Below are 14,911 nucleotides of genomic sequence, written 5' to 3' on the forward strand. Positions count from 1 at the left end.
CCATTAAAATTAATTTTTACATTACTACTACTAACCAAAATCAACTTGTAACATTATTTTTTAAGCATGATACACCTTTATTGCAATATTACAACTGTTTACAAATAAAATTTTGCTCAAATCTTTTTTTTTTTTTTTTTTTTTTTGGACAAATTTAAGCTTTGTGTAGAATGTCAGCTTTATGTCCTCTGCAACATGTTTGCATTGTAAGCGCGTTGCTGAACTGCTGTCTCATGGAGCAGTCTGGTGACAAAATGCTGTTGTTCACTATTTTGCAGAGCTGCAGTGTCACAGCTGCCGAGCCTGGCAGTCTCCAGGAGCACTGAAATGTATCATAATAGGAAAAAGTCTTGAATTATTTATAGTTTCATTCTAGGTTGCCAGGCTTTTGTTGTAATCTTTTCAAGTGGTATTGATTAATGGTTCTTTCAGAGTTTTTCTCTATACATTTTGTTAGCCTTCTCACTCATTAGTGACTCAAAATATTAGCAGTTTGTCATACAAAACGTCAATGATGGAACATCAGCTTCTAGAAACCCTTTACATTATTTGATGCTATTTCAGAGTTATGTTTCTGTGGATTTTTCTGTGCAAGAAAATTGTGTAAATTTTGCATGCAGACATATTCAAAGGGCTATGTGTGAGGCTGTGTACATACTAATGATTATACCCTGAGGCAAAGATTCAGTAGTAGTTTGTCTGTTTGTTTCAATAAATATTGGCTAAGAGCCGTGATTACAGTGGGGCAAAAAAGTATTTAGTCAGCCACCAATTGTGCAAGTTCTCCCACTTAAAAAGATGAGAGAGACCTGTAATTTTCATCATAGATATACCTCAACTATGAGAGACAAAAGGAGAAAAAAAAAATCCAGAAAATCACATTGTCTGATTTTTAAAGAATTTATTTGCAAAATATGGTGGAAAATAAGTATTTGGTCAGCTACAAACAAGCAAGATCTTTGGCTCTCACGGACCTGTAACTTCTTCTGTAAGAGGCTCCTCTGTCCTCCACTCGTTACCTGTATGAATGGCACCTGTTTGAACCCGTTATCAGTATAAAAGACACCTGTCATCAGTATAAAAGACGTCTGTCCACAACCTCAAACAGTCACACTCTAAACTCCACCATGGCCAAAACTAGAGAGCTGTCAAAGGACACCTGAAGCAAAATTATAGACCTGCACCAGGCTGGGAAGTCTGAATCTGCAATAAGTAAACAGCTTGGTGTGAAGAAATCAACTGTGGGATCAATTATTAGAAAATGGAACACATACAAGACCACTGATAATCTCCCTCGATCTGGGGCTCCACGCAAGATCTCACCCCATGGGGTCAAAATGATCACAAGAACCATGAACAAAAATCCCAGAACCACATGGGGGAACCTGGTGAATGACCTGCAGAGAGCTGGGACCAAAGTAACAAAGGCTACCATCAGTAACACACTACGCCGCCAGGGACTCAAATCCTGCAGTGCCAGACGTGTCCCCCTGCTTAAGCCAGTACATGTCAAGGCCCGTCTCAAGTTTGCTAGAGGGCATTTGGATGATCCAGAAGATGACTGGGAGAATATCATATGGTCAGATGAAACCAAAATAGAACTTTTTGGTAAAAACTCTACTCGTCATGTTTGGAGGAGAGAGAATGCTGAGTTGCATCCAAAGAACACCATACCTACTGTGAAGCACGGGGGTGGAAACATCATGCTTTGGGGCTGTTTTTCTGCTAAGGGACCAGGACGACTGATCCGTGTGAAGGAAAGAATGAATGGGGCCATGTATCGTCAAATTTTGAGTGAAAACCTCCTTCCATCAGCAAGGGCATTGAAGATGAAACGTGGCTGGGTCTTTCAGCATGACAATGATCCCAAACACACCGTCCAGGTAACGAAGGAGTGGCTTCGTAAGAAGCATTTCAAGGTCCTGGAGTGGCCTAGCCAGTCTCCAGATCTCAACCCCATAGAAAATCTTTGGAGGGAGTTGAAAGTCCGTGTTGCCCAATGACAGCCCCAGAACATCACTGCTCTAGAGGAGAGCTGCATGGAGCAATGGGCCAAAATACCAGCAACAGTGTGTGAAAACCTTGTGAAGACTTATAGAAAACATTTGATCTCTGTCATTGCCAACAAAGGGTATATAACAAAGTATTGAGATGAACTTTTGTTATTGACCAAATACTTATTTTCCACCATATTTTGCAAATAAATTCTTTAAAAATCAGACAATGTGATTTTCTGAATTTTTTTTTCTCCTTTTGTCTCTCATAGTTGAGGTATATCTATGATGAAAATTACAGGCCTCTCTCATCTTTTTAAGTGGGAGGACTTGCACAATTGGTGGCTGACTAAATACTTCTTTGCCCCACTGTATATATTTTTTGAAAGCTGTGCGTTGGAATCTACTGAAAACTCAGACATATTTCAAGTTTATTGCTTAGTTTGGACACCTAAAAGGATGTCTTCTCATGAAATATTGTTTAGTGAATTCTTAGTGGAAACATTTCAAGCACTGTTCAAATCCAAATTGCACCCTGGGATTGAGATGAATCTTGGCTGCACAATTTTACAGTCATTATTATTATTATTATTATTATTATTATTATTATTATTATTATTATTATTATTATTATTATTATTATGTTGTTGTTGTTGTTGTTGTTGTTGTACTGCTAGTGCTTAATTATCATGACTCATGCCTGTGAGTTATTGGCTGCTTCTTTTGTTTTGTGGTGACTTTGTAGCGGAAAAGAGTTAATCAAGAGCCAATCAAGAAATTGTCTTTTCCACTTGAAGCTGCAAGTCTGCTCTCTTCCCACTTACACACTAATATATTCACACTGATCAGCCTCTCTACAAGTACCCTCCTTGTTACTCTCTTTCATACCACCAAAACTGCGTAATTTACTTTTCACATGAACTTCAAAAGAGCTAGAAAGACATCTTGTGGTTTTCACACTCAAAGACTTCAGCTGTGGAAAATTAAAATCAGTTCAAGTACAAGGCTCGTTCTTTGAAGGCCAAATGTTTCCTCTCCTGCAGTTTATGTACTTACTTAGTCATTCATTTGTTCATTCATTGACTCAATCAAGGAGTAACCATAAATGAATTTAAAAGGAGATATCACTATCATTATATTTTTTTCGTCTTTGGCCCTGATGGCAATGATACATGGCAGCCTTTCCTCCGTCAAAGAGCCCTAGGGCAGCTATCCAGTAGCTTGCCGCCATCAGCATGTGAATGTGTGTCGGCGTGGGTGTGAATGTGTGAACGACTGAATGTAGTATGAAGCGCTTTGGGTCCTCTGGACCTGATACAAGTACAGGCCATTTACCATGTACCACCTGAACTATTTCAGACAATTTTAATAGCAAATACAACTTCAAGGGCTGAATTTCTTCCGTTCATTATTAATTCATTCTACATCCATTTTTGCTTACGAATTACACATATGTGATATGTCTATTTAGCTTTGTAAAACAGCAGAACATAGCAGTGTTGCTCATGCATTTATCATATGTTATTTGCAAACAGATGCATCTTTGATAGGATGGGTTTACCAAATCTCCCTTCTTTACATTTGAATAGCACACTATGAAATAAAATGAAGCTTTGGCAACAGTCTAAAGAGCAATTATACTCTAAATGCAATAGATGAAAAATTAATGTGACAGTTAAAAACATTTTAGCTGGTACCTGGCTTCCTGATAGCCTATGACGTTTGGAGATTTATGCGTTGGTGTCATTTCGTGGCTCAGAGTATGAAGAGAAGCTCTGTAGGACAACAGCAAATACTGCCAAAATAGACTTATTTGCATAGTATTTCTCTCCTAATTTACACGACACACAAACCTTGATTATCTTGGATTTGCACGAAGGACTGTGTGAGCCTTGAAAGCACAAAGGATGCATCCTTCAAGACTTAAAGTACTGCTACTACTATTTTTCAGAAAGGATTGATTACATAGCATCCTTGACATGCTTGGAAATGTAAGCATTTCCTCACCCACAGGTGTTTGCTGTGTTGCCCAACAAATACAGTCTAGGTTTGCCTTGCAGAATTGGATACCAAGTGATTTAGCTAAAGTAAATATTCTGGTCCAGGTTAATATGAGGGTCATTTTCTTTTCCTTTTTTTTTTTTTTTTTTCTTGTTGTTGTTGTTGATCTTTTACGTTTTCCAAACTTACAACTGAATTAAAAGTTAGATCGAAGGCAAATTAGTAGTGTATGGATCTTCAGTTTGTTGATTAATAACCTTTCAAATGTTATAGCTTAGTCCAAATTCATGCAAATCTACTAGAAGGTTCTAGACATTCAAGTACATCTCTATTTATTAACAGTGTGTGACATCTTGAAACCTACATGATGAAATATTGTCTTATGCAGGAGCAGTCACACAGATGCGCACTTAGCAATTTAGCTTAAACAGCGTCGGTGACTGATGGTGTTCCTCCCACACACTTTCATTATTTTCATGCTTTTTATCTATTAGGGTTTGTTATGAGACCCTTTTTGCAAACTGATGACATGACTTTATTGCCATTGGTTTCAATACTGAAGCGTTTAAACATCTGCTGTTATTATATGTGTGGTATAAGTTAGCATATGAATTAGGGACACCCTGTTCTTTTATCCTCTTAGGGTGCACTTAGTCACAGATAGGAACCTCCCAGACATGAATGTGTGGCTATAAGTCATGGACTTATTCATTCCCCGTGATACTGTTACTGTAGCCTCTTTTTTTCATGGTGGATTAAAAAAAACAGTCTTTTTTTTCATTGTAGTTTATGAAATAAACTTTGGGTAGAAAATAGGAATAAATAAAATACACAAAAGCCACCACGTACATTTGTTGCTCTTTGAACATCTTTATTGGCCATAATTTAATCTGCTCATGCAAACACATGCATGCACACACCTTCTGCAGATTAATATAGGTCAGTGAGAATTATACCAAGGGCATGCAGTGCATGCACAGAGGGTGACAAGAGGTGGGGAGGATTTGCATTGTTGCATCATCCTTTGATCTGTGCCTATCACGTCAAATTATGGTTGCCTTTCTGCCTGCCAGACAGCAGCAATATGAGAGTGAAGGAGTCCAGTCCCAGAATTGCTTCAGCATCACAACAATATAAAGCACACAATCAACGAGGAGACGTTCAGAGTTCTGGTCGGAGGATAACAATGCCATATTATTTTAGGGCTTCAATGTTTTATTTGCACAGTTCGGTTTCAAGAAAAACAGGGACAGAGTGGGAGAGAAAACTGCCCCGCAATCTCTACTGAATAGACGACCTAACAATATTCATAACAGCTACTGGCATGGTTATCCTGATATCTGCATAATTCCCTAAATACACGAGAAGAACAGTTTTGGTCCACATCCTGTGCATGTTGCTTCTTTCATGGACCTCCAGGGTTTTACTGACATCCTTCCAGTCTTTCATTCCATTTACAAAGAGACTAGGTTCATCTGTTTCTGCAAACAAGCTGTACACTACAGTGCGTTGTTATCCACTGAGGATGTCAGCTATTCATGTCATCTTAACAATGAGAAAATTCCTTAGAGAAAGGATTTCGGCTTAAAGTGTTAAAATATGACATACAGCTTTATCCTGACTCATTCTTGCCCTTTGCTTGTTTCTCTTGTGTAGCAACCATAAATATTCTGAATAGATACGTTTTTAGAGTAGTATAACTATCTTTGTTCTCAGTATAGATTCTCTGCCAAAGGTTTTAGTTGAAATTGATACATTTCCATGTTTATCTAAATATTCCATAAAATATCAGTCATACAACACTGAAAAACTGTGGTCTTTCGTATAACTTTGGAAATGAATTGGCTACAGCAGTGAGATGTAGTGTGTTACTGTAATATTAACTCTCATTGCTGCAGCCTCCAGAATACGGCCAACAAAAGGAGAGATACTTTCTTCATCATTCAATTTCTCAACATGAGAAAATAACTTTATTAAACTTCTACAGCAGTGGGAAACAGTAGAATTACAGAAGGTATTTGACTCATCTGTGTGCTGTGTTGGAAAAATTATTCTAAGTTTACATCTGCTGATTATGTTGCAGTTAAATGCTTGTGAACTCTCACCAAAAGAACCTGTTTGAGTTACACATAAGATTGGAAGTTATCTTCCTGCAGCTGCATGGGAACCAGACTGTCTCTCCCATGTTTTGGATTCCTTATCTTTGGTATATCTTTGACTCTGCCTGGTAGAGCTTTTCATTCAGAACTGCTTTATTATAGATTGTCTTAGAAGCTCTCTGTATTGTGCACAATATATGAATAAATCAATAAACCTGATTGAGTGATTTCATCTAACAGTGCTTGTAAATTATTGTTTTGCACAACATTGCACAGCTGGAAATCTGTGTCCAAGTTGTAGACATCAGTTTTGGAGCAGGTGTTTCTGTTTTGGTCAGTCCCATCTTGGTCCATATTGATAATAGATTTGCTTCACTTCAGATAGTAACAATGATATTTCAGTATTTTCCAGTTTGTGATAGGCTTACATTATGGTGGCTCTTGAAAAGCTGAACTATTTTTTTTATTTTTTTATTTCAAGGGCACTGACATTTTGAGTCTTTGTATTCAAATTAATAAAGTTTTCTGAGATCTCTGGAAGCTGAACCTCCACCCTGCTGAAATGTAAGATAATAATGTAATCTGTACCTCCCAAAGAATTTAATATACAATCTCCCCAATTTTTGATAAGAAGAGGGGGTTAAATCCAGCCAAATTTATGACAGACACTTCTTGATGCCTGTAGGTATGTGTTATTTTTCTGAATGCATAATCTTAAGTAAATCAGAGAAAGTCAATGACTCATTTTTATTCTCATCAATCAGTGAAGTTGATGCTGATTGTGAAGTCATTCCAGGACAAAATAAACCCATAAAAGCTAATAATTAACATAATATTTAAGCCAATAGTGGGTGTATGTAAATATCCATCATGCAGTCACTATAAAATCTGAACATCAGTATAATATACTTTGTGTTTATGGTTGTTAGACTAAGTGTTCTCATTTTTTGCAAGCACTGTTCTAAACATAATTAAATTACTGATGTAAAGAGCAGCATAATGCAGTTCTTTTACTGGGCTACAGGAATGACGATGCCTTCAGTGAAGCTCACCCTTTCCGCTGAGCTATGTTGTGTCATATCAGCAGAAATGTGCCGACTTTATTGGTGCTCTGCAATAATGTCAGTCTTTTTACACAGTACTTTCAGGTTAGCATCCAAAACTTGTGCTAAAGCCTTATGATTAATAATCCATTCTTACTTGCTCCGTATTTTATATCTCACATAAAAAGAAAGTGAGTTTCAGATTCCTGCTTCTACTTGCTTCTGGCGTTCACTGTCCCCTTCAACCTCTGCATCTGTCGTCGGACTCACCTCCTCGTCATCATGTCAAATCCACTCCCAGGGTATGTTAATGTCTCTGCATATTTGTAGGAAAAACTCTCTGTCCTATTTTCTCAAAACCCCAAAGATGACAAATGTGGTTTGACCAGAAAAGTTGAAACTGTGGGATTATTATTAAAGGCCCTTAACACTGATATTATTTTTTCCCCTAGGTATCCTTTATAGGGAGTAAAGAGGAGAGGACAAAAGGTCATAGAGGTTTCCATACCCTCTGTCCGATGTCTGTTTTAGTGCAGCTAGGAACAAGATTCTCAACATTGTCTGAGACTCCTCACAATTCAGTGAGCTTTGTGAACTCTCAACAATACCTCAATCCATCTTGATGAAATTCCATACTATTTGGAGTTTAAGTCAGGCTAGTCTGCCGGCCAAACTAGAACACTGATAGTGAGGTTGTTAAACAAAGTATTCATGCTTTCAGTAGAAAGGGCTGGTGCCAAGTTCTGCTGAAGAAATCAACATCTCCGCAAAGCCTGCCTGAGGCAAGCATTAAGTGATCTAAAATTTGCTATAGATGGCTGAGCAGCTCAGCCTGAGCTGACTGTGAATTTTTTTTTTTTAAACGCAGTGAACCAACAGATGCTAAGGCTCTAAAAATCTTTGCTGACTCTTAAAATTTGACACTAGACTTTGAGCAACTTGGTCTTTCCACTCTTCATGAAGTCGCCAGAGGATGAAATGCAAGATGTCTGCTCATTTGAAAATAAGACTTTTGATCCGTTAACAACAGTCCAGTTTGTTTTTTCCTTAGCTCTAATACGATTGTACTGACGTCTCTCTTTCAGGGTTGTGACCAGTGTTGTATAAAGTACTAAAAAAATGTACTTAAGTAAAAGTACAAATACATGGACAAAAATGTACTCTAGTAAAAGTAAAAGTACCACATTAACACTTTTACTTGAGTAAAAGTAAAAAAGTACTGGCTTTTAAAAATACTTAAGTATTAAAAGTAAAAGTACTTCCTGAATGCATTACCTAATCACTAATACAATATCATTAAGCGTACCTATCATATTTAATTTTAATACATTAATAATGTGCCATTTTAATGAACAATGCCACAGATAGAGCATGTTTTTATTGTGTTTAATCTCTGTGACGGTTTAGATTTAGATTTGTGATTCTATGCATTATAATTTCAGGGATGGAAACATCTTAAATCCACATTCCCATAAAAACACCTAGATATTAAATACTGAGAGCTGAAATAAATGTAACCAGTATCATTATCAATTCAAACTCTTCATTCTGCTTTGCTTCCATCTCTGTGGCACAATCCACAGTGGTTTCCTACCAACCCTAAAAGATACCGCCCTGGATGTTCGCCCATATCACCCAAGTCAGAAACCACAACTGTCTGCTCCATTAAACATAGAAATTAAGGCAATGCCCCAATGGTAAACAACACTCAACTATGAGTACTGTCCAAGGTGCAAGAAGCAAGAAGTAACCAGGCAGAAGGACAGTGACGGTTCTGACCCTGTCTGCCACCATGACAGGTTACCAACACAATCAAAGAGCAATGAGCAGCTCTGCGTTACACGTTCTTGTTTTGTTTATTGGCCAATTAAATAAATCTATCTATTTTTTAATTAAATAAAATAATAATAGCTACTGCAGGGTGTGCAGAGCGTCACAAGAACTAAGAACGGCTCTCAGTGAGGCTTCAGTCCTATAGGACTTAGTAAAAATCCGTCCAGAAGAATCAGATCGTTCATCACTATCACTATGTAGCAGATTTTGGTCACAGCGTTGTCCCATATATGCGACACCTAAAACAACACTTCCACACAATAATTAAACGCATGACTGAACTTTTTTTCATCACAGAAGCACCATATGTGTCTCTGTACAGCTAGTTTTGCTAACATCACGTCCACTTAGCTTACCTTCCTTTAAGCTTCCTTTCCAAGTGACGCTAAAAGTCGGACGAAGTTTCCACCGTCTGTGAAAGTGAAGCGCTGCTGATTTTACATGTCGCCAAATCTTATGATTTATGTAGCAAAATTCTATTACTGGCGATTAGACACAATCATCTCCCGCTTAGTGGAAACCACTGCGCATGTCTTGGAGCTCTGCATGCGACTGAAAGGAGGAGGCGATGGGTGACGACAGTAATTAGTAGGTCAAGTTATTGCTTGGATTTACAGCGCCTTGTTAAGTCCCTGAACTTCATATTTTAACGGGGGAAAAAAGGGGAATGCGACTTGGATGTAACGAGTAACGCGACGGTTTTGTAGAAATGTAGTAAGTAGAAAGTACAGATACTTACTGTAAAATGTAGTGGAGTAAAAGTCGAAAGTATCCATTATTAAATATACTTAAGTAAAGTACAGATACACGAAGATTGTACTTAAGTACAGTAACGAAGTACATGTACTTCGTTACTTCACAACACTGGTTGTGACAATATGTCAGTTGTATTTATTTCTGTGGTGGATCATTTACCTTTTGTTTGTGCATCATGTATTTTCTATGTTAGTAAAAAAGTAAAATGTTAATAGCAGGAAAAGGACAAAGTTTAGTTGTTGGAAGCATTACCTCATGGACTAGTTTTTCAGCATTACTTCGACAGGATGTTTCAAATTTGAACAATATTCCAAAGACAAAAGAAAGAAATCCTAGAAAACTGCTTAAAGGGGGTTTAAAGTTCAGTATACTGAGGTTCTGAACTTTATCATAGGAAGCCACTGCAACACCATCCATATAAGGTGATTGACTTTTTCAGAAGTTCTAGTCCAAAGATGACAACTTCCGCCTTGTCAGAATTTAAAAGCAGAACATCATCCAAACTTTTTTTCTCTTCAAGACATGCCTGTAATAATGACATCAGAAATGTAACCAATGCAGTTTGCATGTTCTCGCTGTCCATGCGTGGGTTCTCGCCAAGGACTCCGGATTCCTCCCAAGGTCCGAAAACATGACTGTCAGGTTAAATGGTCTCTTTAAATTGTCCCTAGGTGTGTGTGAATGGTTGTGCATGGTTGTTTGTCCTGTTTGTCTCTGTGTTGCCCTGCTACACCCCTCCCAACCCCACTAGGGACAAAGGTGTAAAGAAAACGGATGGATAGATGTATCCAATGCTGTTTGAAGATTTTAAATGTATATATAGTAAAAAGAATTGCCCCTGTGGTACTCCACAAAGAACCCTAGAGAATGAAGAGGATTTTTCATTCACATGAAGAAACTTGAATCTGTTGGACAGATTAGACTTAAACCAGAGTTGTGCAGTTCTCTTGATACTTACATGTTCAAACCTATGTTGCATAAGAGTTTCACTTTTTCTTGCATTAATGAAATACGTGTAATTGCTTTCACATTAAATGAAATGTGTTTGCTTTATTTGTATGTGTGTTTTTTTTGTTTGTTTGTTTTAAGATTTTTCAGAGTCGTGGCAGAGAAATCCAAGTATCATTTTGCTGTATACTAATTAGCATACAATGAATAGTAATGGATGGATGCATGGATTAATGGAAGAAAGAAAAAAAGAAAGAAATCAGAATTTACCTAGTTATTGATATTTGAGTTTGGGGCATGATCATTCTAAAATTGTCTTAGCGGTTAAGCTTTGCTTCACAAGCATTAAAGACCTAAAAAACCATAAATACCACTTCCATTACCTCACCCGAGAGAAATCACTTGTCATTTCGATGTGCAGCCACAGAAGCCCCTTACCCTTCAACTGCAATCTCCCTCGTCCCAACAGACGTCCCCTGAGACCAGGAGAAAACAGCTGTTTGAGAGACTTCTGATCTAAGCCTTGCTTGACCCAGTCGGAGCTTATTTACATAGATGAACTAAAACACGTCAAAGGCAGAGGCCACATCATGCAAGTTACATAAACTCGTGCACTGTGCTCAGAGGCAGCCCTGAAACGCCAACACGACAGCAGAGATGTGCAGATTAATTAATGTGCTTCCATGGTGTCAAGTAAACTCAAGATGCAATGTGCAAATTGAAACGCTAGAACGTACATGAAAAGCATGGAGAGTGGCACCTCTGTTGCAACAATCGAATACATCTTTAAAGATAATAGAGATGTTTACATAAGCAGGTTCATTTTCTCTAATCTATTCAAATTTGGTTCCTTTCTGTCTTTAGTACTTGTTTGTGCCGTGGAGCAACGCAACACTGCTATCTTCTGTCCTCAAAAGTAACTGCAAGACTGCAGCAAATTGCACTGATGTGAACAAGTGCTCCTTGATGTCTCGCTTTCTTTTTTTTTTTTTTTTATCTGATGCAACTTGCTGATTCATCTGGCTACAAAAACAAAGTTTTTTTGATCAACAGTACAGATCTGACAATGCCCATGTTCTTTTTTTCTCTGTATTCTGCTCTCATGACTAAACGCTTTTCAAAGGCAGATATTTTTGGAGGGGAGGTGTGGGAGATGTCTTCTAAATTATTTTGAAAAAATCTCCTTTTTTATTTTATTTTTTATTTTATGTTTTTTTCTTTCCATTTCCACTTGTACACCTCCCCTGTGTACATAGCAATTCCCTCTGCTACAATCATTCCTACACTGCACCAATAATTTGAATCAATCCTAATTTCTGTCTCATTGTCTTATATTTTACAATTCGTACATTCCGATATTTTAATTCTTTTTCTCTTCCATCACAAATCTACTATCCCACTTTTTTTCTTCAATCTCCGTCTGTCTTTTTATTCCTGCCTTGACATTTCTCCCTCTCCCTCCAGCTTTCTGTGCCTGCCTGACGTCATGCTCACTGCAGTACAAAATCCAGGACTTCCGTCACTTCACACATGATTCTAAAGATAATAATTTTGCCAGTTAGGCAGCTGAACGCCTCCAAAAAAAAAAAAAAAAGTAGAGTAGGAGGAAAGATGTGGAAAAATATGATTGAGCCACACCCACACTGTTGTGACATGTCAGGTGAATGAACTGCCTGGACCACTGGGCAGCAAACTGCAGGGAAGGTCGATCGCTTCAGCATCTTTAATGATGTGACTCACTCTGGCATGGTGCAGCAGACCTAGCATGCCAGCTTAGCAGGCAGTTTAAACAGGGAGGACTGTCATACTGTGGTGTCAGCATTCAGACATAGAAGGCAAGGCAGTCTGAGAAACAGAGAGTCTGATGAGGTAGTAAATAGACATTTATTTTTAGAGGACCAAGAACTTTTGAATGAATAGATGTCTGTGGCAAAGCAACACGAAAGAGGAGAAAGGCAGCAGGAGCTGAGGGGTAAAATGTCTTGCAAATGCAGTGATGAATGGAAGAGATAGATGCAGGTGTTTGACACTTTAAATAATCATTGAGTTCTTCAGCCAACGGGTATGCAACGTGTGTTTTCAACTACAAAACAATTAATAAAGAGCTTAAAATGAAGCAGCAGAATTTTGCTATAAATTAGAATTATTTAATTGTTGGCACAGTCATCCTTGACTTTTCATTAAAATCGGCTCTTGCTGCCTGCTGTGCTTAGATCCTCCACATAAACGCAATAAACAAGTACAAGATTTGACACTAGGAAGTAGCATTGCAAGAAACATAATAAATGATACAATTATGGGAAGACAAGAAAAGTTGTGGCAAACAGCTGATGTAGATATTTGTTTATTTGTGCATAGCAGTAGCCACTTTTAATTTCTTATGCATGGTTATGGCTGTTTTTGTCTTTAATTGCACCTTTATCATAGTATGATAAAACTAGTCAAATTCCACAGGTAATTTTTGGCTTTGGAGTGTTTATTAAAGGCCCCCATCAGACCAACACTTTATGTTCCCTAAAGCTTCGGCAGCTAAGCACAACCTTCTGTCATGCATGCTCAGAGGCTCCTCTGAGAGTCGTAGCAAATTACTTTACTCTAATAAACCTTCCACTAACTCATGTTAAATTAAATAGAAGAAGAGCTGGGTGGTTGGTTTCTGAACCCAGTCCTGGACATATAAACGAATCACCTGCTGAATGCTGAGGAGGTCTACCTTTGCCATCAAACTGGCTTCAATTTGGCAAAGGTTGTGATTTTATTCAGATTGAAATCTAGTCTCAGTCAGCTTTCCAGTTGTTAGATCTTTGCATCCTCATATCAAAAACCTATTGTGGGTAACGGAGCATTAAAGAGAAGCAATAAAAAAACAATAAATGAAACTTAGCAGAGCCTCTGAAATAAACAACTGTTTGAGATTAGTATCTATTCAGCAGCAGACTGGAGGGAATGAAAGACTTAGAATAGCAATTAGTTTCTCTCTTGTGCTGGAGTGCGATGTTAGCCTGAGGGTAATGGGGAGAATTCCTCTGAGACCTAAAGGTCATGCTGGCTGAAATTGTTCTTTGCTTTCTCAGTGACCTGATTGTCCAAAATATTTCTATAAAGTCCCTCTGACAGTAATTGATCAGGCTGATCTTTTGGGTTGAAATTGGTCCTTCCGTCAAGCAGCAGATGCTCAAGTAATGTGAAATCTGAAATCTGCTATACCATGTCAATAAATTGTTTGAAATAACACATTTAAAACAGAAGCAGATTTGAACAAATAACATCTTTCATTCTTCTCAAGTAATTTCCATTTGTGATGCCACTTTTGGTAGGTTCTGACCACTGAAGGCTGTGACCATTCTGCTTTAATTATAGAGATGCTATGACTCACCTCTCAAAGTTTAACCTATGTCTAAATGGTTCATGTCAGTCATTAAACCAATTAATCCAATTAATAACATAAAATGTGTTTTAGGTCTGCTCTTAGTGGTCAAAATATTATTGCTAAGCTTTTTTTAAAAAAATAGACTGAATCTGGGGCAAGTGACTGTGCACTTATCATTGTACAAATTGACAAAAGGTTTATTGGGTAGTGCAGAGGGAACGTGCTTAAAATGTTTAAATATGTATTTTTGTTCATCACAAATAACAATGCTAAAACAACTCATTTTCAATAAATTACAAATGAAAACAAAATGAATACAAAACAAGTAATGACACAAACAAGTAATAAAATAAGCGGCTGTCTATCGACACCTTTCAAGATTCTTCTATTCTAAAAATTAGAATAGAAGAATTCTAATTCTTCTATTAGAATTAATAGATTCTAATAGAATCTAAAATATATACATATATTTTTATTTTGTATTGGGTTTCAACTAATCTACAGCAGTAGGTTTTGCCATAACCCAATGTATTTCTCCCTATAAATAGTGAAGTTGGTTCACTGTAGAGAAAATGCAGAGTCTGTTTCGTTTAATTCTACATCTTTAACAAGATTTTGTGAACAAGGGAAGCAATACTCACAGACATATATTTATAGGGGTTTAAAAAATGACACCACAGAAGGGTAAAACGGAACAGACACAATGGCAGACTAAAAGTGTATAGATTTGTGGGTTGTTTTTTGTTTTGCTTGGTTATGTTTTATTTTATTGATATTGTTTTTTTATTTTTAAAGCAAGAAAAAAACAGAAAACGAATAGATTATATATAAAGGTATTAAAATTGTGGAAATAAATTAGACTATTCA

Source organism: Gambusia affinis, linkage group LG19 (assembly GCF_019740435.1).
Source record: "Gambusia affinis linkage group LG19, SWU_Gaff_1.0, whole genome shotgun sequence".
NCBI classification, from domain to species: domain Eukaryota; kingdom Metazoa; phylum Chordata; class Actinopteri; order Cyprinodontiformes; family Poeciliidae; genus Gambusia; species Gambusia affinis.